This window comes from Neovison vison, chromosome 8 (assembly GCF_020171115.1).
Source record: "Neovison vison isolate M4711 chromosome 8, ASM_NN_V1, whole genome shotgun sequence".
NCBI lineage: Eukaryota > Metazoa > Chordata > Mammalia > Carnivora > Mustelidae > Neogale > Neogale vison.
Window position 1 is genome coordinate 13,590,176 of NC_058098.1, and position 27,053 is coordinate 13,617,228.

The 27,053-nt window shown below is 45.8% G+C and overlaps 1 long non-coding RNA gene across 1 annotated transcript; it reads right to left on the reverse strand.

The window, feature by feature from the left end:
- Positions 1-2,499: 2,499 nt before the first annotated feature.
- Positions 2,500-27,053, reverse strand: LOC122915543. The gene is made up of 3 exons (XR_006386060.1): positions 26,699-27,053; positions 9,761-9,871; positions 2,500-2,654 (listed from the first exon to the last, which is right to left on the reverse strand). It is a non-coding gene; the product is annotated as an uncharacterized LOC122915543 (long non-coding RNA).

Below are 27,053 nucleotides of genomic sequence, written 5' to 3' on the forward strand. Positions count from 1 at the left end.
CATCGGGCTCTCTGCTCAGCAGGGAGCCTGCTTCCTCCTCTCTCCCTCTCTGTCTCTCTGCCTACTTGTGATCTCTGTCTGTCAAATAAATAAATAAAATCTTTTTTAAAAAATCACAGGAATGACATCAATCACTGTTGCCACATAATGTAATTATTAAGGGAATAACATCAAACCCCCTTGCCAAATTCCATTTGTTAGAAGCAAGTCACAAGTCCTTCCCACCAAGCCCCCTGACTAGGGGATTTTTTTCCCACCCCTCAACACCAGGGAGTGGGGATCATGGAGACCATCTTAAAATTCTGCCTGTCATAACATCTCTAGGTTGCAATTATTAAAAAACAATCCTGTCTTTCGACTGATAAAATTATTTAGACACTGGAATGGGGGGAGGGGAAGAAAGGGGATTTATCAAGAAGTTAAAATTTCTTTTTCAAAATGGAGTTTTGTAGCAAAAATGACAAAGCCTAACTGCAGGAATTTTTATTTATGATTCAGAGCCTACTATATACACCAATTTTAAATTGTCCCTTCAAGCCATAGAGCACTGACAAATACATATTTAAAGAGTGTGTGAAATTGAATCACCTCTAGACAATTATTTTGAAAAATTAATTCCTGCTTGATTATTTAAAAAAAAACCAAGTCCATCATTTGGATTCCTTTCTTCTCCATAATTCTTTTGTAAAATTATATTAAAAATTGAGGCTCTGGGTATCTCTGGCATGCTTGGAGGGCAAAGTTAAGATTGAAGGATCAAATTAAAAAAAGACTCCCCTTCAAAATGTGCACTTAGGCTTCAATATTTGCATGAAATTGAGTGAAGCAAAGAGGGTAAGAATTCACCTGATAGCCTTCCAAAAACAGGGAAATGTGGACCAAGAAGTGGACTCAGATAATAAAGATGGGTGGGAGACAGAGCAAGAGAGGAGAGGTGGTCTTCTCATGGACACCGCATGTTAGCATTGAGTGGGACTTCCACTGTGATCATTAGGGTCTGGCCAGCAGGGGCTGGCTCTGCAGCACTGGGATGGAACCTTGCACCCTATCCGGACAGATGGGCATCTTCCCATCCCAAGATGACTGTGGCCCGGTTAACAGAAAGAAAAACAAATCTGCAAATGCTTTCGTAAGTTGGTCTGGTGAAATGTTTGTGGGGGAGGGGGAAGTCTGGCTGTCCTTTGCCCCTCAGCAAATGGATGATTTGCCCCAACAGTTCAAACAAATGTTTTTCTGTTAGAGAGAGCCACATCCCAGGCGAATAAACCTCAGCCCAGGCAAACACGAAGGGTGTTAGGACAGGGCAGAAATAAACTACTTTCCCACTAACGTTGCCCATGAAGTTGAGATGTCTCCAAGTGTGGAAAGTGTTCTAAAGCAACTGACTTCAGGGCGGATTCTGTTGGTTCCCTGCCGTGTTTCCAAAAAAAGAGTTTTGCGTTTAAATTAAGTGCCATCATTAATAATAAACACATTTCACTTAACATCTGGATTCCTGGGTTCTCCTGGAAAAAACAACAACTGGAACATCTGTTGACATGAGGCTCACATTCCTGCCTAAAATGGCATCGGCTGATGGAGCTGGGTAGTGTCCACTGTTCCCTGCTGTCTCACACCTGGCCTTCTTCATTCATTTCTCTTTACCCCGATCTCTACAGAAATTTGAGTTTGCAGCTCTTCGTTTGAGGCATAGCTAAGCTTTTCAACTTGGAGAGCATCAGGTCCAACCCTTTGATTTTACAAATGAGGGAAGTGAGGCAATCACACAGTAGGTAGAGGTTGAACTGAATTAGATCCCAGGCTTCTGACCTCCCCTACCCCCAGATTTACTGAGGTGTAACTGACATGCAACACTGTATAAGCTTAAGGTGCACAGTGTGTCGATTTGATACTCATGTATCACAATATGATTACCACTCTAGTCTTAGCTAAGGCCTGCATCACATCCCATGACTACTATCTCTTTAGCGAGACCATGTAAGATCTGCTCTTTTACCAACTTCTAAGTATATAGTACGTATTGTTGACTATAACCACAGTGCTGTGCATTAGAGCCTCAGAACTTATATATTTTTAAGTAGAAACTTGTATTCTTTGACTTCTAAGCCATTTCTCCATTTGCTATGACCCTGCCTCTGTTTCTCCAGGTTCATTACCAGGAGTTGAAAATCTTTTTATTTCTCTTTCAGCTATGTGACTAAAATGCATTTTTTAAAAAAAGATTTTATTTATTTGAGAGACAGCATGAAAGGAGAGAGGGTCAGAGGGAGAAGCAGACTCCCTGCTGAGCTGGGAGCCTAATGTGGGGCTCGATCTTGGGACGCCGAGATCATGACCTGAGCCAAAGGCAGTCACTTAACCAACTGAGCCACCCAGGTGCCCTGTGACTAAAATGTATTAATGAATTTTCTCCTCCTCCTCCTCCTCCTTCTTCCTCTTCTTCCTCCTCTTCCTCCTCTTCTTCCTCTTCCTCTTCCTTTTCTTCTTCTCCTTCTCCTTCTCCTTCTTCTTCTTCTTCTTTTTGAGAAACCTTAATTGCTTGGCATCTGTTTTAGCAGAAAGTTGGCTCCGAGGCTTTTTGGTTACGTCTAATTGGAATTCATGATTGAGGGCAGTATTGCCTAGGTAGGGTAGGGCAGATCATCCACTGGGACCTAGAAGACAGCACAAGAACTTCTAAGTATCATTTTGATCTAAAATAATAAGAAAGAAATTTTGTTTTGCTAACACTTAATATTCCAGTTGGCAGTGGTACCCCTCGACTGTGAGAGAGTCTTGGGTTTCTTAGGGTGCTGGAGACACCCAGAGGGAAGACGTGGCAATTTCCAATGCCTAGGGGTTGGCTGCAACCCATTTTCACCCATTCGTTTACGTCTGTGATGCGTGAAGCTAAGTCAATTAAGTTATGCTACTTGGAAAGTAACAAAAGCAGGGCACCTGGGTGCCTCAGTTGGTTAAGCATCTGCCTTCAGCTCAGGTCATGATCCCAGGGTTTGAGCCTGGGATCGAGCCCTGGATCGGACTCCTTTTTCAGCGGAGAACCTGTTTCTCCCTCTCCCTCTGCCTGCTGCTCTCCCTGCCTGTGTTCTTTCTCTTGCCATGTCTCTCTCTGTGTCAAATAAATAAATAGAATCTTAAAAGAAGAAAGAAAGAAAGGAAAAGAAAAAAGAAACGCAACAAAAGCTATTGAGAAATTATTTGGGTGCACTTTCCATTCTTGGACAACTTTTCACTTTCCCCCCATATTTTTTGGAATATCCCTCATGTTGGCCATGGAAGTCATTAGAGTGGGCCTTGATATTGGGTTTTTAGGTTTGGGGAGGATCTAAGAACTTTTCTCTTTCTCAGTTCCCCAAAGCAAATCATCTCATATTGGTATGTCTGGACTTTGAGGTCTATGCCAATCCCCCTTACCCAGAATTGGTGGGCACAGGGGTCTCTAACTGGGAAAGCCTCAAAGCTGGTGAACCGTCTTGTTGTGGGCTAGCAGCTGATTGGAGACCTCTTAAAATGTGAGCTCCAGTGAGATACTGCCTGACTCTATGGGAGAAGGGGAGCCTCATCAAATGGCCTTCCAGGGGCTGCCCATGTAAAAGAGATGGTGGAGGGACACCAATTTGCCCCATCAACTGCCCCTATCAATTTGTGGGACCCAGGACAATAATACAAAGCAGCCCACTTGCTCTATATCTAAATATAAAAATTATAAATCAAATGTGTTCTAGCCTCATGCTTTTGCAAATATACCTTCATGCTGACATACAGTGCCTGGTTCAGGGACTCAGTTTTAGAATTCTTGGACTTCTCTGTGTTCTGGTTGGAAAATTACCCAACCCCTAGCCCACCTTCCTTTTCTTTCTACCTCCAGCTCCATCCTGCCATGAGGGGCTCTGTGCACACATTTGCACTTGCTAGCCAGTGTGTCCAAGCTCTGTCCCAGCACCCCACCTCCCCGGGGACTGCAGGGTGTGTGCTCTGGTGAGGCAGTCAGCTCTGGGGAGGATACCTGTGGGATAGAAGCTCAGACAGCTCCAGGGTACATAGTCTGGGAGACAGAGGATGGACCTTGGATGATCACATACCCTTAGGCTCGCTGACGGCTCCCCCGTGGAGAGGGCACAGCCAAAGGAGGATCAGATGGGGCCTTTGTGACCACTCAAGTTAGTTGAATCAACCCTTCCCAAATGGCAATGGACAAGTGGCCAATGAGATTCCTTAGGAAGCAGATGAGAGAAATAAGTCAAGCACAGGAAGAAGGCAGAGTTCACATTCCTCCCCCTCAAGGAACTTGGTCAGCCACATACTTAATCCAGGCCTTTAAGGTAAAGGTGGCAGTTAAAAAAGGAAAGAAAAAACAATTGTTTTTAAAAGAAAATTGAACAATGGAAAGAACATTTTGAAAACAGATGTCTGAAAATCTTTTTGTAAGGGGTTATTATTGACATATTTACATTATTCAAAATGATGTACAACTTATAGAAATGCTCAAACTGCACACCCTTCGAAGACTTGGAAACAGAATTTCCTAATATAATTAAAATCACCACAAACTAGCGTTTCGGTGGGATTTAAATTCATGGGTTAGAAGTGTAAAAACTCAGTATTTTTCGATTAGTTTTCAAGGGCAATAGCTTTACCTCAGGAAAGATAGAGGTAACCAGACAAATTTCAACCAAAACCTTTGCAAAATGGGTGTGTGACATTGGAAGATGAAAAGAATCTTTTTTAAAAATAACCACAGCGAGTTGGAAGACATCTTTATGAGGTTACTTTCCCATTTATGACAGCCATGCAAGTATGGAGATCCACTGTATCCTATAATTATAAACTAAGAATTAAAAAATAATGAAGACTATTTAATCACATTGTTTTCCATTTCAAGTAGTAATAATCTGTCATTGAAGAATTTTTTCAAAATAATTATTTTCATCACTTCCTCTTTACATGTTTTGTATGCTTTACCATTCACAGAATATGTCAATACAGTGGTATGTGTATAGCATTTAAGGGAAAAATAAATAGGGGGGAGCTGTTTCAAAATATTTTGCCCAATCAGAAGTTTGGAGACCACTGATTGAGGGTAGAATGTGATCCAGGATAAGACCAAAGGTGGCCTCTTTGCCATCAACACTTTGGCGGCTCAGTCTGAGAGTGGATGCTTTCTTCCTTCTCCTCTTGGACCTTTCAAATAAATGATGCCATCTGCTTCGGGGGAGGAGGGGGCGGGGTGGTCAGTCCCATGCACTCAGCACTCATGAGGCTCTGGTTTCTATTTCATGATCAGAGTGATGCAGGCAGCCAGAAGGCACGCTTTTGCTTTTGTTGAAACTCTTCCTTTATAGGGACCGATGTGAGGAGCTCTATTCACTCAGTCGCAAACAGAGAAGGCACTGCTGAGTGCTTGAGACAGCAAAAACCACCAAGCAATGGCAAGCATGTTGGCTCTGTGTGAGCAAGTGTTTGACAGCAGATGTAAAGGAGCAAGCAGTAAGAATCCCTCGCATTTATAGAACGCTCACCTGGCACCAGACTGCGGACTCTCTGCGTTCAGTCCACAAACCATCTCTCTGAGGAAAGAACTATTACACACTCCAAAATTAAATTTTGCATTCTGAAATAATTTCAGACTTTTGGAAAAACTGCAGAAATGGTATAAAGAGTTCCCACGTACTCTTCACCCAGCTTCCCTTAACGTTAACATTTTTCTTCATGTTAATAATTCACATGCCATAGTACAGTATCGATCTCTAATCTCAAGAAACTAACATTGCTGCAATGGCAGTAACTAAACTATAGACCTTATTCAAATGTCACCAACGTTCCCACTCTTGTCCTTTTTCTGTCCCCAGATGCAAGCTAGGAAGCCACATTGCATTTAGATGTTTTGTCTCTTCATCTCCTCCGACCTGTGACACTTTCTCCATCTTTTTGGTTCTTCATGGCTCCGACACTTGCAGTAAGTAGTGGTCAGTTATGTCTTTCCTTTTGGGTTAGTCTGATGTTTTCTCGTGAACAGATTAAGGTTGTGAACTTTTGGCAAGAAATCTATGGACGTTGTCTGCACCCTCAGGACACCTTATCAGGGACTCTGCGATGTTGATAGATCTTACTACTGATGATGTTAACCTTGATCATTGGTCAAGGTGGTTGTCTGCTGGGATTCTCCACCACAAAGTGACTCGTTTCCCCTTTGTAATTAATAAAGAGCTGGGGGTGGGGGCGATACTCGGAAGCGATGCAAGTATCTTGTTTCTCCGCAAGCGTTCATGGGTGAGCATTCGTGGGTGGATCTTGCCTACAAATTATTACTGTGGTGTTTGCAGAACGGAATTCATTCTCATTTCATACATGAGGCAAACAAGGCTCAGGGAGCTGACCTGCCCAAGGCTACAAAAACCATGACCCAGGGCGCCTGGGTGGCTCAGTGGGTTAAAGCCTCTGCCTTTAGCTCAGGTCATGATCCCGGGGTCCTTGGATCAAGCCCCACAACAGCTTCCCTTCCTCTCTCTCTGCCTACCTGTGATCTCTGTCAAATAAATAAATAAATCTTAAAAAAAAAAAAAACAAAAACAAGAAAACAAAACCATGACCCTCCTCTCCTCAGGATCCTGCCATGGCCTCATTCTCACTCAGGGAAAAAGCCAAAGTCCTGATGAGAGTCCCACAGACCCCTCAGTCTGACCCCTGTGAGGGCCTAGACTTTATTCATACCCCACTCTCCCTCCCTCCCTTTCTCTAGGCCACAGCAGCTTCCTTACTGTTCCTTGAAAATACTACCAAGTCTGAACTTTTGCACTGGCCACTCCCACACCCGGGAACACCCTAAACCCCACCCCCAATTATGTATGCACGAATGCAAATGAATGTTGTCAATTGCCTGTCAACCCTCCCAGCTCCAACGTCCATGAGGAATAGGAGCCTGGGTGTTTTGATTACTGCTGTATCCCCAGTGTCTAAGATAGTGCTGACATGTAGTAGACTCTCAATAAACAGCTGCTGAATGAATAAGCAAGCTTTGGAACAAGAATGGAGAACCCGGGTGTATTCTGTTCACAGGCAATAGAAAAACGCAACCCAGACTGAATTCTCTCCCAAGCGAGATTAGAAGCACTCCTAACTCCTAGACTGCAAGTGAGACAGGGATATGTCTTGAGGACTCTGGCCTCATTTCTCTGTGATGCTCTCAGTTGTCAGGATCTTCTGTATGTTGGCTCATTCTTTGACGGCTGCCCCAAGAATCTCTAGAATCATTGCTTTCTCTCTTCAGCTTGATTTTGCCTACTGAAGGCTTTACTCTCAGGTGAATTCTCCCTGTGTCATAGCCCTGAGGCCCCTGCAGGCTTGTGCTTCCGATGGAAAGAAAGGACGAACTTCTCTTTCCCAAGATTTCCGGTGAAACTCTGTGACTGAGTCTCACTGGCTTACGTTGCATCAAATGTCCATCCTCCAACAGAAGACTGTGGACAGAGGGACCAAATTCTCTGTTTGGCCAGACCTGTGTCATGTGCTCCCTCTTAGTACTGGGTACATCCCCCACAATCCTTGGACTAATTTTGGTGAAAGGGATTTGGAAGGAAAACTGCAGTTTCTAGGGGAAAGGGGTTGTATGCCGGCTGGGAAAAACTATTACCATTCAGCACATCAAATTGTATACAATGTGTCTGGTCATACCCACTGGGATTCTGCTTCTTTAGGCCTGGGGAGGGGTCCAGGCATCTGTAGTTTTAGGAAGCATGCCAAAGGGATTTTGATTTACAGGCAGGGTTGAGAATGACTGGTTTATGGAATTTGCTCTAACCTCCCTGGTGTAAGGAGGGGGCCCATTTTACAAATGTGATTCTAAAGTTTCTCAGTTGAAAGGCATCGACAGGAGTTCATATCCATTATGTTGAAAACTGTGGAAGGAGACATCTGTTACCTTGTGTGCTCAGCATCCATTCGTTCCCCCCACATCGGGGCCATCAATTTCATGGCCCTGCTTCTTCTACTGCGGGGCTGACCATGTGACTCAGGAGGGCCAATCAGAGTCGTCCATCTCCCCAGCCAGCGGCCTTGGTCCAAGAATGGGCACACGCATCCAACCAGGCCAGTCTGTCTTTTGGGGGTTGTTGTTTGGAGTTGTTGGGGGAAGTGTTGCTCCATTTGGGAACAAAAGAATGAGGACTGTGTGAGCCCAGAACTGTCGACAACAGTGTTTATCTCAAAATGGGAAGAGATCTGGATGTGAAAAAACGAACCTAAAGGAAAGAAGAGGTGAGAGCCAGAGAGGAAAGGTGCTCGTGATGTGTTATTGGTGCCCTGGACTTGGCCGTGACTAAAGCTGACACAAGCCCTGGACTTTTCGGTTGCACAGACTCACAAATTTCCTTTGTTCTGGCTAAGCCCATTAAGGTTATGTTTCTGTAACCAGAAATCCACCTGAGTCCTAATTAACTTGGTATGAACTACAACCACCTCAACTTTAAGACCTATTGATGAGATAAGGACTGGCATAAGAAATGCTTTTTGAATTATGGATACATCCCATATATTAGCATAAATATTACATGAAAGTGAGCATGTATATTGAATGCCTATCCGTGTATAAGGTGTGGGGTGAACCACAGTGGAACAAGTCAGGAGCGTCTGAAAGATGACTAAGACGGGGTCCTCTCCTCAAAGCCCTGTAAATACTGTGTGGTCATTCTCAAATTCTGCGGTGCATAAAAATCACACGAGGGGACTCATCCCCATTCTCTGGGTCTCAGTCCTAGAGATCAATTTAAAGTCTGGAGCAGGGCCCAAGAATCTGCATTTTTAAGCCTTCCCTAAACCTCCTCACCCTGCAGGTGATTCAAATCATACTTTGAAACTGATCTCATGGGAGAGCTGGAATGAGACAGCAGAAACAATTTTGACGAAACTGGCTGACCATGTCTCCAATTTGATGAAAGACACAAATTCACGGATTCAGGGTGCTCAAGGAACACCAAGAAAAATAAAGATGACAAGGGCCATACAGGAGTCACACTGAAGAGCAAATCCTAAGAGCAGCAGGAGGAAAACAGCATATTACACACAGGGGCAATGACTTGATCACTAATACCCATGAGAATCTACAGAGCACAGAACGGAGTGGAAGAGCATCTTTCAAATGATGAAAGAAAGGATAGGAGACCAACTTTCAGTGTTAGTAATGGAAGAGGGGAAAACTGCTTGAAATAATTACTCTTGGGTAAATTACTTGAAAAACACAACTTTGAAAAAAATGATGCATATCATAGAGTAGGAAGCAACAGCTCAGCTGTCTATTTCCAGGGTCCATGCCCCTAACCACAACACTATCCCATATGGTAATTTTTATTAATGAGTATTTTACTTAGGAGTATTCATAAATATCTACTTGTGAGTATTATTTCTGAGTACTTATGAGTAACATTTACTTATGAGTATTCCTGTTTTTGTAATTTTACCACTTATATATGCATCTATACAGAAAGTACAGCATTATAGTGCATGTTTTAAAAAAAACTTTATAGGGGTGACTGAGTGTTTCAGTTGGCTGAGCATCTACCTTCGGCTCAGGTCATGATCTCGAGGTCCTGGGATCGAGCCCCATATTGGGCTCCATGCTCAGCAGCAAGTCTGCTTCTCCCTCTCCTTCTGTGATCTCTCTTTCTCACTTTCCCTCAAATAAATACATAATTTTAAAAAACAAAAATAAAAGTCATTATAAATGGCATTAATAGGTACCTTCCTGAAACTTGCTTTTTATACTTACCACAATGACTTTGAGATGTCTCTATCCTGATGGCCCTTCTTCTATGCCATCGTGTTCGCTTGTAGAGAGCAGTATGCAGTTTCCATTCTGTGGGACATTCAGAGTCCTCCCCTGCCGGCAGTAGTATTTCACCATTACAAACAACACTGCAGTGAACATCCTCACGCAAGTGTCCTGGGGTCACCTGTCTCAAGGCACCCAGGAATGGGCTGCATTGTGCACACCAGGTAATCGCTGGTTTTCCACCAGCAGCTTGTGACAACTCCCGTTGCTCCACACACTTCTGAATATTTGACTTGTTAAGTAAATTATCTGATTTTATTGGGTAACTTCAGAGTTAAAAAGGTAATCATGAAGTTAAAAAAACTTTTAACCTTTAAAAATAGTCAGAACTTACAGTGTCATTGAATGATGCTCAGGTAAGAGTCTAGTCAGACTGAGAGCTTGTCAGGGCAGGTTTAAAAAAAAAAGATCAACTTTAATAGGGTATAATATGCACATTTTAAGGCATAGCTTGATGAGTTTTGACAAATGCCTATATCTGTGTTTAACTACCACCACAAGCAAGAATAAAGCCTTCACATCACTCCCCAGATGTCCCTTGTGTCCCCAGCCCTCCCTGGCCCCAGGAAACCATGGTCTGCTGTCACTACAGAGTGGCTCTGTCTTTTCTAGAGTTTCAGATAGACAGAGGCCTGCAATGTCTTCTCTTCTGTATTTGGCTTCTCTGGTTCAGCATCATTTTAGATGCATCTGTGTTGTTGCACAGAACACGAGTTCCTTTTTTATTGCTAAGTCATATTCTACTGTATGGATAGATCACATTTTGTTTATCCATTCACCAGCTGGTGGATACTTGGTTCCACTTTTGGGCTCTCACAAATAATGCTGCCATCAACATTTTATGTGCAAGTCTTCAAGTGGACACATAAAGTAAATGAGAAAGGGGAATTGCTGCTTCATTTAGGGGAGGTCTGGGCTTAAGGCAAGGACTTTGGACTAGTGATCTTAATAGCTGCACTGCCTAATATGGGACTTACCTGGATTCTGGTGGGTAAACTAGTGAATTTTCCCCAAGAGAAAGAAGAGAGGGAAGAAAATATGGAGGAATAGTAGGAGGAAGAAGCCAGGAGAGAAATACAGGTCCTCGGCATCCCCATCCCAAGCATTTCCCATTCTGAAACAGAATCCACACAAAGGCAAGCAAGACAAGCATTTGATCCCTATTTGTTAACTGGCCAGATAATGCAGGAGCAAGGAGGAGGAATATAGATTGTAGTGCAATAGGAGGAAACGTTCTAAGAAAATGATGAAATGAACTCGTAGACAGGTTTAGGCAGAAGCTGGGTGACCTTTGCGGGGAGACGTTGTGGGGGAGACTCACTCCTTAGAAGGTGCTGGGACTGCAGAATGTTTAAGTCACTTGTGCTCCTGCCCCCCTACTCCCCAAATATCTGAATTATCACTTTTACAGATGTGTGGACAGGGTGAGGGGTCAAATGCTGGGAAAGGCCAGGAGTCACTTGATTGCAATTGTTGAATTAAAGCCCTGGGACCCTACTCTTGGTGATCGTGAGTAAAAGATTTCACGGCATGGATGTCACATGCTCCTAGACGTAGACGTCAGGAGGGCTGCAGAACTAGGGAGAAACAGGCGGGACGAAAGACTCTCTGGAAGGAGGCAGGAGTGAACTCATCTGTGTCACTCTGAGCTCAGATCCCAACGAGGGAGAGCCCACTTGTCCTAGCTTGGGTCACTGCCACACCCTTTCCTAGGCTGGGGGCTGGCGGGGGCGGGGGGGGGGATGTCACACCAGATTAACAACGCCACTGTGGTCCCTAAGACACGCACATTGCGGGAAGAGAAGTCATTGTCCTTGGACTGGATATGGGATAAAGAGATTAGGAAATCATTCATCCATCCACCCAGAAAATGTTTCAGTTGGGCCTGCCGCAGCCACACTCTGGGAGGGCCATCTGGGCTAGACCCTGGTGGGGAAACTGAGGCCTGGCTGGCGGTTGGGGGTGGCTCCATGGCTGAGTTTGGCCACACGTGTAGGCAGGCAGTGATTGCCAGATGGACTTGCACTGCCCTCTCGGCTCTGGTCCTCTCTAGCAGTGTGACCTTGGGCAAGTCACCTCACCTCCCTGAGCCCATCTTCTCATCAGTCAGAAGGAAGTAAGAATCCTAACCTCCAGAAGGCCCAGGTTTATAGAGCCTGAAGCTTAGATTTGGCAAGTCCTTCTTAAGAATCGGGATGGAAACAGGTTTTACTTTTGCCCATAGTCCAACACATGCCCTCGAGAGTTTATTTCAAGGGTTCCCTCCCAGGGCTATGAAAGCCAGCAGGCAGGGGAGGGCCCTTGACGTTCCAGCTTCCCCAGGTTCACGGTAAATCCGACTTTGCTAACCTGCAGCATTTTTATCTTTATTATTATTTTTTTTAATGATGCAATGAAATAAGGCCCATAAAGAACTAAGTGCCGAGCCCTAGGACAGAAGTGCTCTCAATGAACAACCAATGATCCAACATGGTTGGCCCGAACCAGGCAACGTTCTAAGCACTTGCTATATCCTAATGTGTTCACGTTGCATTTCTGAAGAAGTGTGATTGCATGTGCCATTTCACAGATGAGAAAATCAAGGCCCTGAGGGGAAAATGATCCATGCTGTGGCTCCAGCCGAAGAGTGATCTGGCAGTCTGGCTCTGGGGTCCCTGTTTGCCACCCTTGGACTTTACCGCCCTTGTTGGGAGGCAAGGGGGTTTTATGACCTTTTCTTGAATATGATGAACGTGCCCTATTTCAAGGAAGTCCCTGGAAGCAAAATGAGACACTGATCCTGTAAGGTAGGTGAAAGCCCCTTTGGAGCCCCAGAAGCCTGTTTTCTGAGGATTGCACTCCTGGTGCAAGAAAACTCTTCTCCCCCAGGGAGGTCGTGTGCAAACCTTACCCCCAGCACACATGCTGTGCACAAGCTGCTTGCCAAAATCTCAGTTCCCTGACATGACACAGCGAACTCTGAACTCAATTAACTTCCGCCTCTACTTTATAGTGTCCCTGATGGGAAAACCGGGGACAAATCCAGTTGTACTTTCTGTGCAATTTAACTACGCGTAGAAACAGACTTGCAGACACTGTCTTATGAGCGCAACTGAGGCTGGCCCAGAGGGTTCCTCCCAAGGTGGTATTTGTCCCCCTGTGGAGGACAGCTGTGGCCTGACACTGCCCATTTGATGGAGGCATTGGGGCTTCTAGAAGCCCATTTTTAAAAACCGCAGGCACATCATGGGTAGTGGCCCTTCGTAGGAGCAAACATTTCTTTCAACTGAGGAATGAAATCACTTGAACAAATCCTTGCAAAGAACGTGGGAGCAAAGGGTCCTCTTGTCCTGGAAAAGCATCTCTGGGTTTTTATACCACTTCGAGGAGTAGAGATCATCAGAACGGCTTTCACTGTAAAATGCGATTGCCAAATTTCATGGTTTGCGCTAACGGGGGTCTTTTCAAGATTTGGCTTTGAAAAGCAATGCTTCCGGTGTGTCTGGGTGGCTCAGTGGGTTAAAGCCTCTGCCTTCAGCTCAGGTTATGATCCCAGCATCCTGGGATCATGCCCCACATCGGACTCTCTGTTCAGCAGGGAGCCTGCTTCCCTTCCTCTCTCTCTGCCAGTCTCTCTGCCTACTTGTGATCTCTCTCTGTCAAATAAATAAATAAAAATCTTTAAAAAGAAAGAAAAGAAAAACAATGCTTCCTCCTCTCTCCCCACTTCTCACGGCTCTTAACTCATCAAATGTGAGGGCAATTTGACTCTTCATTCCCCTTCTTCAAACCCTGCAGTGGCTTCCCACTGCCCTTGAGATTTAGGTCGAATGCTGGGACCTGCCTTTGGGACCTGGCTTCGCTGACCTGGCCTCCCAGTCTCACACTGCACACTTGTATGATCAGATATAGTATGTCACATCCTGAGTTTTTCCTCATTCCTTCAAAGCATCACTGATTGTCTTTATCTTCAGGGCCTCTATCTGGAATGTTCCTGCCTTCCTTCTTTCTGCAGAGATCAGTTATATTTTCTAGCCCAGCATAATACCCTCTTCTGGCAAAAGCATCTCGGTGTCCTTGGGGACTTACCTTCCCCAGATTCTGTTCACATCATTTGGGTAGGTGTGACCAACCTACAGGCATGAACCAGGATCCACACATGGCCAAACTAGAGTCAACCTCAGGACTTGTGTGTGTTGGTCAGGTGTCTTTCTGTTAGGGTTTGGAGTGGACAGGAGGTCAGCCTGGAGATGCTTATGGACGTCTTGGCCACCATGAGAAGGGACCCTGCTTGAAAATGAAGCCACCTAGAGGAAGGCAGATCCAAGAGATAGAGACAGCTTTCTGGTATCACTTGAGCATCTGGATTGAGCCGTACCTGAAGATAACTATTTAAGAACTTTCCATTCACATGGGCCAAATGTATTTCAGATATGCAGGCCAACGTCTTTTCTGCTTGCTTAAAGCAATATGACCAAAGTTTCTGTCAATTGCAACTAAAAAGTTCCTCAAGAATAATTTTCCCTTTTATATGATTCACTCTTATTTATTGTCCATGTATAGCTAGAGGCTTTCCCGATTCTCAAGTGTGGGCTGAATTTCTCTTCTGTACTTCTCCAGAATCCTGCACTTTTCACTTATTAACACTCATACCATTGCATGGTAGTTTCTCGTTTCCTTCTTTGATTCTCTCCCTAGATGCTGAGTGACCGGTGTGAGTCTCCCAGTGCCGTTCACTGCTGTGTCCAGCTCTGTGCCTGGTGTATAGTAGATGGTTAGTAATTTTTGTTGATCCAGTAGACTGCTGAGTTAATTAAAATCACTAAACCTCTATTGAGGAGGCTAAAGTTATCACTTTTGAGAAATTCAGAGTCCATGTCTGATTCACTGTGTTGAGAATTCTGACACTGACTATTTCCAGAGTCTTAACTGGGGCATTGACATGGGAGCTTCTCTCTCTCCAGGCTTCCCCATACCTGTCTGACTCAAGGCCCCCCTCTCCTGGCCAAAACCAAAGGTGGGAAATTTAGGACAAGGCTGCCTGCTTCTCTCTCCTTCTGTCAAGGAACGCCTCGTCTCTGCCCTCTGACAATAAGGCTCAAGTCCTCATGTGAGGAAAGGGGCTGCACAGAGAAAAGCTTCAAAGGACAAAATCAAGATGTTCCTGTTTCTGCAGGGAACTGCACAGAGGAGAGACTGTGTTGCCCAGAATGACGGGTGCCACTGTCTCGGCCCCAGTAGCTTTTCATTCTGGTCTCAAACCTGCCGAGACCCGCCTGCCTGTTTGCACTCTGTAACCACAGGACATCTCTGGTTCCCTATAACAAATTCCTTTGTTTGGTTCGAAGGATCCCATTGCGATTTTATTCAGTTTCTTTAATTTCTCTTAATTCCAGTGAAGAGCCTACCTAACCCAGCCCCCTCCCAGAGAATTCTGTGATGCATTTCCACTTTTTACTAGATGCCTCCGTGATGGGGGGAGGGAAGAAAATTCTTCCTAAGCACAAATATTTCACTGTTGATTGTGTCTTTAAACAACACCCACCACACACAGTTACTCAGACATTTCATCCAAAAATGAAAATCAGTTTCCCCCCACTTCATCCTCAACTCTTCTAGGGTGTTGAATGATTTTTTAAAGTAGACAGTCTGGGAAAAATAACAAAGCAGATTAAAGTGTATTTACTCAACGGACCAACACGCAGATGGATGGAAGACAAACAAGAAGCCTGGCCCGAGGGAGCCGGTCTTTACAGCGGGCACGGCTCTGGAGGATGGTCCTGGGCGCCAAGGACTGGGCTGAGGGTGTTACACCCAGGAGCTGCTTTAATCCCATCAATGCCTTGACCCAGCTCTTATCTTCCCATTATGTATAGGAGAAACCAGGGCAGAGGGATGTTCCATGATTTGCACACCTCAATCTTATCATTCCTACAGCAATGGCCCATTTTGGAACTCAGGAGCCCCTGGTACCAACCCTCATCTCCTAACCACCTGACTAACCTGCATAACTAAGCATCCAATTCTTGATTTTGGCTCAGGTAGTGATCTCAGGGTCCTGAGATCAAGTCCCACCGCCGCACCCCCACCCCAGCCCAGGAACAGACTTTATGCTGGGTGTGCAGCCTGCTTGAGATTTCTCTCTCCCTCCCCCTCAGCCCCTCCCCACCTCTCTACAAAAAAAAAAAAAAAAAAGGGTACCCGGGAGTAGTAAACTGTGGTAGGAGGGCCACCTGTTCTTGCAGAAAGATTTCAATGGAACTCAGCCACACCCACTCACTCGCTATTATGCTACACCAGAAGCCTTGAGTAGTTGCCAGAGACCCAGAGGCTTACAAAACCTAAAATATTAGGCCCTTTACAGAGAAAGTTTGCCAACCCATGGCGTATACAATATTTTTAAAAGCGTAGAAAAGCAAATCACGAAACTGTAACTATATTGTTGCCCCCAACAAATGACATGCGTGGATAATGGTTAAACAACACCAGAAAGAAATGTGTATGTATGTTTCAACAAATGGGTTAAAGATGTGGGGTTTTTTCCTCAAGGTTAAGGAGGCTTCAAGTTGTTCGAATCATAAATAAAATTACAAATTAAGAAGTATTGATTGAATTTTTAAAAAAGAGAGAGAAATTTGGAACATCTCTGCTTGATTTGGATGGTGTTTGTGAAACTACACAAGTGTTTTCTCTTTGGGCTAAAACTCATCCCTCCTGAGAGATGGATTGGCTTTTGGTAACTCATCAGGAGAGAGAAGAATTTGGGGCATCTCATAAAGCAAATTATTGCAAATTGTGGGAAACACTCAGATCAAAATCTCTTGTCTGGTGGGGGAAATTTGGAAATTTTTATTGCCTTCGAATTGGACATTTTGAGTTTTCCAAGTCTTGTATAACTTGGGAGCAGGGCGGGGGGGGGGCGGTGTGTGGATGATTAGGAGGAGAAAAGGGCAAAACAGCCTAAAAGATTTAACTTATTCAGATCTTTCCTTCTTGGCCTGGTTCATGGCAGCTTGGGAGAAGAGTATACGCAGGCAGGGAGACAATGGAAGCAAAGTCCCTAAGAACACAGCTCCTGCTACCGATGGACTGGGTGGTTTGGGGACAGGATATCTCTGCTGCTGCATTAGAAGAACAGAGAAGGAAGAAGGCTTTCGTGCTGGTCGGGAGGAATGAGTGGGGTCATGCACCTGAAATGCCCAGATATTTCATTATTTTTGAACTTCGTCAGTCATAGGCCATGGATTCCAATCTGAAGACGCAAACTCAGGTAAGCAACAAGTGTCAAATTCCTTTATGTTCTGTCCATCAGCATTTCCCAGAGTGTGTGAAGCCAAAATGATTGTAGGTGAGAGCAGGTTCTGGAATGTGGGCTTGGCTCTATACAACACTGCCTCTCCCATGGAGAGAAATGTATTCCCTCCTTAATTCTCTTAAATCCTAGGTCTCTCTGTGGGGCTAGTGTGTCCTTAACATCTCTCTAACACTGACTCATCTTTTTTGGGAACAAAGGGGAGGCAAAGGTACTTAGCTAGATTTAATAACACTGCTGGACCCCTGCTGAATATCATTTTCTTTGTTAGCTCTGTTTGAGACAGTTGATATCTTAAAGTGGTAGTTCCATTTCTGCTAGCAACATGAAGTTCCTTTTAAGACTAACTTTAACTCAATGGAAGAGTATATGGGTTTAAAGAAATTATTAGCCAAGTGTTAGAACAGTTGGTTTGTTCTCAAAAAATACACGTGGTGGTGTGCGGTTATGGTAAACATCTTGGGAGTTAGAATGGTCAGATTTAGCAAACAGAAATGCCAGATGCCCAGTTGTATGTGAATTTTAGAGAAATAACTGTTTAGTGTAAGTATGGCCCAAATACTGGGTGGGGAGGAGGGAGGTCAGGGGACAGACAGACTAAAAACAGCCCCCCAAAGCTTTGCTCAGCTAATTTCTTCTTAGCGATATTTGGGACTTCTACTGAGAAATTATTTGCTACTTATCTGAAATTCAGATTTAACTGGGCATCCTGTATTTATCAGGCAACCCTGCTTGCCTGCTGTAAGCCGATTTCAAATGCTCCCTAAATACGCCTCAGCTCCCATCTGAATCCTGAGCCTGGAGTATGGTTGGGGCTAATCAGGCCCATATGTCTGGGCTGTCTGGAGATGTGGGAGTCTGCAGTGAGGCAGTACTGGTCACTGGTACACACCAGGTACACATGAGGGGTCTACTGGCCCAGCCTACAGGGCCCCTTGAAGTACCAAGGCTCGGATGATCCCTTCATGCCTGGGGCAGGGGACCGTGGCTGGGCTGCAGGGTCACAATGACAGGTGTGGAGAGGGGTGGGAGCCTCCTGTGAGATCCTATCATATCCCCTGGGCCTTGCCAGGGAGCAGGATGGCAGGGGCTCTAGAACCCATGGAACTCTCTCTTCTCTTCCCTAGCTTGTGGAAATCTCTTCTTGGTCTAGAAGAAGCCCATTCTCTGCAAATGGACCAAGGCTTTTGAAACTAAGATCCCAGAACCCTGCCGTAAAACCCTCCTGAAACTGAAACTCGCAAGAAGGCTGATCCCCATTTGAATGGTGGAGAAACAGCCTTTTCTGCTCATGTGCTCTCTAGAATGCCTCCGGATATGCTTCTCTTAGAGATGCTGCCTCCCTTTCTCTTGAGGGCTCAGGAGCTGGATCATCTGGGCTAGACCATGTGTTACCTGGGTGACCCTGGGCAAGCTTGTAAACTCTCTGGAACTGTTTCCTTATCTGTAAAAACATGGCTCCAACCTCTTACATGTGCTTATTCCGAGCACAAATGAGTTAATACGTGAAGGGGCTTAGAACAGTGCCTGGCAGGTGCCCAAACACTATTTTTGTTAGCTATTATCTTTATCTCCTGTGCCAAAATACTTTCAGATCACCTTTCCAGGGGGTCCTAGATATTGTTTTATCAACATCTTTAGGTTTATTAACAATAAACACACACTTCTTTTTTTTTTTCCAGACTACAAGCATTTCCGCATCCAGGAAGTTGGCTAATATGCAGAATAAGTCTTCTAGATGGGGACTGCTGGTCCCTTTCACAGATGAGGAAGATGAGGCCAGGAGCAGTGTGTTATCCAGGGCTGTGTAACAAATCACTCCAATTCTTACTGGCATAAAGCAACGATGATTTCTTCCTTCTCGTGGTTCTGTAGGCTGGGGAGGCAGCTTCTCTCCTGAATTGCTGGGGCCCCAGTGTGCCTGTATAGAACCGGGAGTCTGGCTGGAACCCAGTATTCGAAAGCCCTCCCTCCCATGTCTGGCTGGCTGTTGACTGGGGCACCTAGGTCTCCTTCTTGGAATGTCTCATCCCCCAAGAGCCCAACAGCCTGACAAGTTGGCCTCAAGGTTCCCAGAAGGCTAAGGCAGAAGCTTCAAGTCCTCTTAGCACACAAGCTCTGGAACGTACACAGGGGGCTCCCACGGCACTGTATCGGTTAAATCAAGTCACAGGGTCAAGCCCCCAATTCAAAGGGGTAGAGAAACACATGGAACCTTTGGAAGAGAGAAGTAGCAGTCATGTGGCAAGGCGGTGTGCATGCTGGATGGAAGGAATTTGTGGCCATTAAACCATCAGCCACGAGAGGTGAGCTCTTCAGACCTGCGTCCTTGGTGAGAAAGACTTACAGCACGATGGGAAGGCCAGAAGCAGGCAGAGGCTTGGGGAAATACTTTAGAGAAGAAGGAGACACCTCTGATTCAGTTATAATTCTGAGAGACATGTCTGGTGTCGTTTTGGAGCCAGGGCTGGTGGCTTGCCCCAGCTCGGATCCCGGTCTCAGTCTGTTCAAGCTGCTGTAACAAAATTCCAGACACAGCGGGGGCTTATGAACAGCGGAAGCTTGTTTCTCACCGTTCTGGAGGCTGGGAGTTCACGGTCATGGCGCCCCCGGATGTGGTGGGGTCTGGTGACAGCTGGCCTCCTGGGTCATAACTGATGTCTTTTCTCCATGGCCTCACATGGCAGAGGCGATGAGCGAGCTCTGTGGGGTCTCTTTTCGAAGGGCACAAATCCCAGTCTACTCCCAAAGGGGTCTCTTCTAAGGCCATCACCCTGGGGGTGAGGATTTCCACATCTGTGGGTGGTGGGAGGGGACACAATCAGTCCACAGCAACACGCCCGAGCCTGTGTGCTATCTCTACCCTCCAGCTGGGGTCCGATAGGGTGATCTTGTGGGTTCTACGTTCTCTGCCTGGGCTGAAGCACTTTCTCCATTTCTTGAGAAGCTGAGTTTTTAGAGTTCAAATTTCCTTTTCAGTGGAAAGTTTGTCTTCCCTCAGCAGCCTTTAGTCATTCAGTAAACACATTTTGGGCTTTGAATGCCATCCTTCCAGTGACAGCTCCCAGTGTTTACCTCCAACCCAGACTTCCCCCTGCATTCCAGAGTCAGCCCCTTCCTGTCTTCACAACATCTACTCTTCCTGTGTGACAGGCATTTCAGGCTTTGTATGGCCCAGAAGAGCTCCTGGTCTGACCCAAGCCAATTATCACCTTGCATGTGGCTCACTGTATGGGACCCTCACTAGTTCCCCCGCCATGTTCTATTTTCAAAAGTTTCCTAAGTGAGTCTGCTAAGACCTAGGACAGAACATCCTGTTTTCTGTGCAGAATCCTCCAGCTGCTTCCCATCTCCCTCAGAGTAAAAGCAGAAGTTCTGATCATGGAGAACAAGACCTCAGTGGCCATTTCTGCCCAACTCTGACCCCTTCTCTGGCTCCCTCGGTTCCAGGCACCCTGGGCTCCTGGCAGCTCCTTCGATACTACGGGGTCACTCTCAGCTCATGATCTTGGTCCTTGCCATTCCTTCTGGGTGTTGCTCACCCTCTAAGATAGCCTGAAGTAGAAGCGTCACCAATAATCCTCCCTTGGTGGGGGTATTCTGAATTTGAAACTAAGATCATTGGTTGGTTGGGAGCAACTGAAGTGACAATGATTTAAAATTCATGGTTTAAAATCCACAATTTTAATCCAATGATTTTAAATCCACTGAGCCACCCAGGCAGCCCCTGACTGAAAATTTTTTGCCTGATACGCACACTGTCTGCAAAATTACTTTCTTAAAGTATTTCTTTAAGTCAATTTCTTTGATTACTGCAATAAATGCACTTAGATAAGAAAGGTTACATCTCTATTCAAAATGGAAAACCAGGGCACCTGGGTGGTTCAGTGGGTTAAGGTTCTGCCTTTGGCTCGGGTCATGATCTCAGGGTCTTGGGATTGAGGCCTGCATTGGACTCTCTGCTCAGCAGGGAGCCTGCTCCCCCAATCTCTCTCTCTGACTATCTCTTTGCCTACTTGTGATCTCTGTCAATAAATAAAATCTTAAAAAAAAAAAAATCTCTTAGCCCGGGGTGCCTGGGTGGCTCAGTTGGTTAAACGGCTGCCCTTGGCTCAGGTTACGATTCCAGGGTCCTGGGATCAAGCCCTGCGTCAGTTTCTCTCGCCTGCCACTCTCCCTCTGCCTGCCACTCTGCTTACTTATGCTCTGTCAAATCAATAAATCTTAAAAATAAAAAATTAAAAAAGGGAAAACCAGCCTCACTGTAACACATAGGCAGTAACTATAATATTATATATATGTGTATGTATACATGTATTTTTAATGAAACCAAAACACTGTTGTTCAATCCCATCTAGATGCTGTGGCCAGCTGAGAGCTCTGGGCTGGAAGCGATCTCTGTTTTGGTTACAAAGGGCCCTTAGCAAATGTTAGCCAGCAAGCGTTCAAGACATCCTAACCCCAAGTGAGACACTCTCCTGGCTGTAATCAGAATGGCTGAAAGATAACTGAACAGGGGTTATTTATGTTATCAGTATGTGACAAAGTGTTATTTAACAATCCAGGCCCAGTGTGAAACCAAAATACCATTTCCCGTAACACTGGGGGAAAATGACCCACGCAGGGCTAAACACTGCCTTCCACTGAGGAACTGCCACAAAAAGTCTTGTAATAGACTACTTTTCAAAGGATGGCTCAGTGGGTTGGGCCGCTGCCTTCGGCTCAGGTCATGATCCCGGGGTCCTGGGATCGAGTCCCACGTCGGGCCCTCTGCTCGGCAGGGGGTCTGCTTCCCTTCCTCTCTCTCTGCCTGCCTCTCTGCCTACTTGTGATTTCTCTCTGTGAAATAAATAAATAAAATCTTTAAAAAAAAAAAAACTTTAAGACCACCATCTATGGTAACAGACACATACCCACATTTGTACTCACATCTATACCTAGAGCCATGTCCCTGCTTGGACCTTGGACAATGCATGACAGAAATATTTATGCTGCTATGCAGTCTTTACTAAGAATCTGTGCTTGGTACCCTGGCGTGTTCTTCCCTTTCTTTTCCTTGCCAATCCTTACCTATTTAATTTTTCTTAAATGGTAACCAGGACCAGCAAAATAAATACTTAAGTTACCCCAATGATAGATAAGAGATAAGAAGGCTTGTGTGTAGAAAGAAAGAGGGAAAAAGATCTTAGCGCCTCAAAATACTCAGACAGTGACCCTCAAAGGGCTTCAGTGACCCTGGGCTCCCCTCAGGCCCTTCAGGGAGTCCACGAGGTTGAAACTATTTTTGTTTTGATAAAACAATACCAAGATATTATTTGCCTTTTCCATTCTCTCACAAATGTGCAGCGGAGTTTTCCAGAAGTGACATGACATACGATGATGTCATCCCCTGACAGTAACATGAAATGGGTTTGTTGTTGCTCTTGTTCACGTAAATTAGTATTTTTGAAATTTGTTTTGATTTCTAGTATGGCAAAAATCAATAGATACAACCCACGTCCGCAAAAATTCTTTGGGCTCCTCTCTAATTTCTAAGAATGTCAAGGGGTCAGGAGGCTGAAAGCCTTGAGAACGGCTTCCCTAAAAATGATCCACTGGATTAGAGAATGAAGAATTACACTGCGTAGCGAGTTGAGGGAGGGAAAGAAATGCTTTTGCCAGACTGTGGTTTCCAGGGAAGGGTTCGCGGGGTAGACCGAGTGCCACCTGGGTACTGAGAGTTCAGACGGGTTTGTTTAGTTGTGGGAGGGCATTCCGGGAAAGTGGCTCAGCGTGTGCAAAGGCAAGGTGGTGGAAAGTGAATGAGGTGAGGTGGACCGGGGGTGGGGAGGAAACCAGCCTGGCTGGATCCGAAGATGCCGTTTGGAGTGGAGACTCTGTGATCAGTGCTTAAGACCCTTCCACCCCACGGTGGTCTCTGCAGCTGACTCAGAAGGCCCCCTTGGCCAGAGAAAACCAAACAGTCTGGTTTGCACTCCTTGAATGTTCCCTCCCGCGCTCCTGGGAGCGGAGACCTCGCCCACAGGTCCCCCATGCCGCATGGGTGGGATTCTACAGTCAACCACAGAGCTGAACAAAACCTAAACTGTTTCTTTTCTTTGGAAGGCCCCTAGAAACAGGAAGAGAGGCTGTTTTCTAGGATTTGCCAAAAGTTAAGTCATTCCTCGCTGATACAAACAATTTCTCGGGTTACTCTTTGGGGCCCAGGAACATTCAGGAACTGTGCTGGGTTTGAACTCTTCAACTCTGAACCTCAGTTCCCTGGGTCACCTGCCTGCGGCGGGGGCAAAGCTCTCTGGCCCTGCCTGGGTTTTCAGACATACGGCGCAGCCATTTCCAGGCTGAGGTCTCAGAAATTCTCCTCCAGAGATGAGATTGTGAGGAGGTGACTAACTTCAGTCTTTCTCCTGGGTTCCACCCGTGGATGCCGGGTCTCCAAAGTACGTGGTCAGGTACGACACAGGTGAAGTAACACTCGTGCAGGGGCAAGTCGAAGAGAGAGAACAACATCAGGAAAGCAACCTTTGCGGAGCTTGGCATTTATTGTGCCCTGCCCTGTCCTGAGCGGCTTCCGTGTTTTCTCTCACCTGATTCTCACTACCTCCTAGTAAGATGTCGTGGAGTGGTTAAGAACAGTGTCTCTGGAGCCACCGGCCTGAGTCTGTGGCCTGGTTCTACCAGGTGGTAGACTACATTTTTCCAAAATGGTGGCAACAATATCTTCCATTTCACATGTCCTGCTACAAGGTAGCCTTGACCCTCCTTCCATCCAGAGTTCAAGCTTGTGACTTGCTTATAACCAATAGAACATGGCGAAAGTGAAGCTACAGGCTTCCAAGGTTAGGTCATGTTGTTCTCCTTTGCTGGATCATTCCGGCTAGAACCCTGAGCCATCAGGTAAGAAGCTCTACTTCCCTGGGGCTGCCATTATGTGAGGAAGCCCAAGCCATGTGGGGAGACTGTGGCCAGAAGGGGAGGCCATGGGTAGGGGATGTAGTTGGTGGGCAGGTGAGTAGAGAATTGGAGCCCTCTGTCCCCCAGTGTCAGACATGGGAATCAGTGGTTTCAGTCCTAGCCACCAACTCGTCCCCAGCCTTCAAGTCTTCCTGGATGAGGACCCTGACATTGTGGAGCACAAATAAGCAATCCCTGCTGCGCTCTCTCTGAATTTCTGAACCACAGTATACATGAGAACAACAGAATGGTGGCTCTATTACATCATAAGTTTGGGGTGGTTTGTTATACAGGAAGAGTAACTAGAATGTGCCACTACCTTGCTGTGTGACCTTGGGTGAGTTACTTCACCTTTCTGAGCTCAGGTATGCTAATCAGGAAAAGGAAGATAATTATATTACATATACTCCATAGAGATATGGGGAGAATTATGTTAGTGCAGCTCAGTGCTTCATACAGAATTGGACACATGGTCAGTGCTTGATAAAAGTTATTATTGATTGCTGAAGACTCTTTAATAAGCAGAAATAAGGATGGGAATGAAATTGTCTTCCATCCTATAGTCCCTTCCCTCCTTTCTTCTGTTCTGCCCCAGGGGCCAAACAGGGAGTGTAAATAAATGAAATACAGGGGTACCTGGATGACTCAGTTAGTTGAGCATCTTCCTTAGGCTCAGGTCATGATCCCAGGGTCCTGGGATCAAGCCCGGCATCAGCCTCCTTGCTCAGCAGGGAACCTGTTTCTCCCTCTGCCTCCCATTTCCCCTGCTTGTGTTCTCGCTCTGACAATTAAATAAAATCTCTAATAAATGAAATACACTGGTCATATAAAAATGATGTAGTGTACAAATTCACAAATGGAACAGACACTTGATTGAGTTCAGCACTGAGAAACATTAAGGAGGGGTGTGGACTGTGGCAAACTGAAGAGGTTACACATTTCTGAATGAGGCAGTCAAACATCAACTCCAGCCAACTGTTGTTAATATGCACAAATAGGATCCCCTGTCTTCAGACCTTCTGATTCTTCATAAAGAGCCATAAATCCCTATTTTATGTAAAACCTCCCAATTTTAAAATATTAGCAGTGAGTTCAAATTCTTAAAAAAAAAAAGAAGTGTGACAAGACAAATAAGCATACCAGTGGGCCACTCTGAGACCCTTAGCCCATGGGTCATGGGCTGCCTGCTGAGGTTCAGGGCTAGAGGGAAAGAAGCCCCCTTTCCCACCCACCCATCACTCACCTGATACTTGCAAACTCCCCCACCCCAATGTCAGGTCAGTCTTTCTGGGCAAATCCAAACCACCAGGCTAGACCATTTTCTCAATCTTCTCAAAATTACTGTTGAAGAGCTTCTAACTTCTATCTTTTTTTTTTTTTTTAAGATTTTATTTATTTATTTGACAGAGAGAGATCACAAGTAGACAGGCAGGCAGAGAGAGAGGGAAGCAGGCTCCCTGCTGAGCAGAGAGCAGGACTCGATCCCAGGACCCCAAGATCATGACCTGGGCCCCGAAGGCAGCGGCCCAAACCACTGAGCCACCCAGGCGCCCTCTAACTTCTATCTTAAGGCGTTTTTCAACATTTTCTTCTTAATCATTCCCCACCATGAAATTTTAATACACAGATAACTTTGCATCTCTGTTTAGGTGTGAGTGTATATCTTTGCCTCAGACATAAAAAGCCTATGATTTATTTTTTTTCATTGTAACCACACCTACTCAACACGGGGTAGTGGGGAGCTTTGCCCCCAAGGGATTGAAAACCGTTTCCTGATGGCAAGAAAATTCTTGTTCTTTTTATGGGCAAAACACAGATATACAGTACATCTGTGGTATCCAAAGTCCATGAGGGTAGGTAAATTAGGAAAACAAGGTCTGAGAGTCTCCTCAGGAAGACAATACTGGGGAAAAAATAAAATAAAATAAAATAAAATAAAATGAAGCCCTGGGCTTCCAACTATTCCACTGTTATGCTGAGATCTCCTCCCAGCCGTCCTCAGCGTGGGGACAAACACGCCCATTCCTCCCTTCTCTTCCTCCCTCCTGGTGCTCCTTCCCGTGCGAGTGGGGAGTGCGAAGGTGGTGTGTGGCTGTTCCCGAGCGCCATTCCCAACCAGGGCTCAGTTTTACACGTGTGTGACCTGCCCAGTCCCATGGGGCTTGCCCGCAGTCGGTCCCGGACTTCGGTTAATAATGCTCTGCAGTCACCATCTTGAAATTCTTAATTTTTTTTTTTTAAACTTGAGAGAAAGAGAGAGAGAGAGAGAGAGAGAGAGAGAGAGATTGCACAAGCAGGGAGGAGGGTCAGAGAAGAGGGAGAAGCCCGCTCTGCCCAGCAGGGAGCCCGATGTGGGCGGGGCTCGATCCCTCGAACTCTGGGACCACGACCTGAGCCCAAGGCAGACGCTTAACTGACTGAGCCACCCAGGCGCCCCTCTTAATAGTTTTTTTTAACAAGGGTTCTCGCATTTTCTTTTAGCACCGGGCCCTGCAAATTTACAGAGCCAGGTCAGTCTGGGGCTTTGGAACCTGGAGCTGAAGCCCAGCCTTGCTCTCCACCAGCAAATTAACCAACCTCTCGGAGCCTCAGCGACCCGGGCCGTTAAGGGGAAGTAACATGGCACTTACTTCAAAGCCTTGCAGGGAGTGAGGACGATCCCGGCTAACGCCTGCGAAGGCCACAGCCTGCCTCGACACGGAGGAGAAGCTCACGGGGCAGAGCTTCCACGACTTGGAGCTTCGACTGCGCAGGCTTGGTGAGAGCAGGAAGGTTCTACCTGGAGCTTTCCTCAGGGAGGCGGTGATTTTGCCTGGTGATGGTTCTGATTGGTTGACTTGTTCTCTGCGTCTGTTCCGATTGGTCAGTGCGTGAGCGGTACTTTTTTTTTTTTTTAATAAAGGACCCCCTCCGGCCCCACCACACTTGAAAAGTCTTCCTTTTTGGGGCGCCTGGATGGCTCAGTGGATCAAAGCCTCTGCCTTC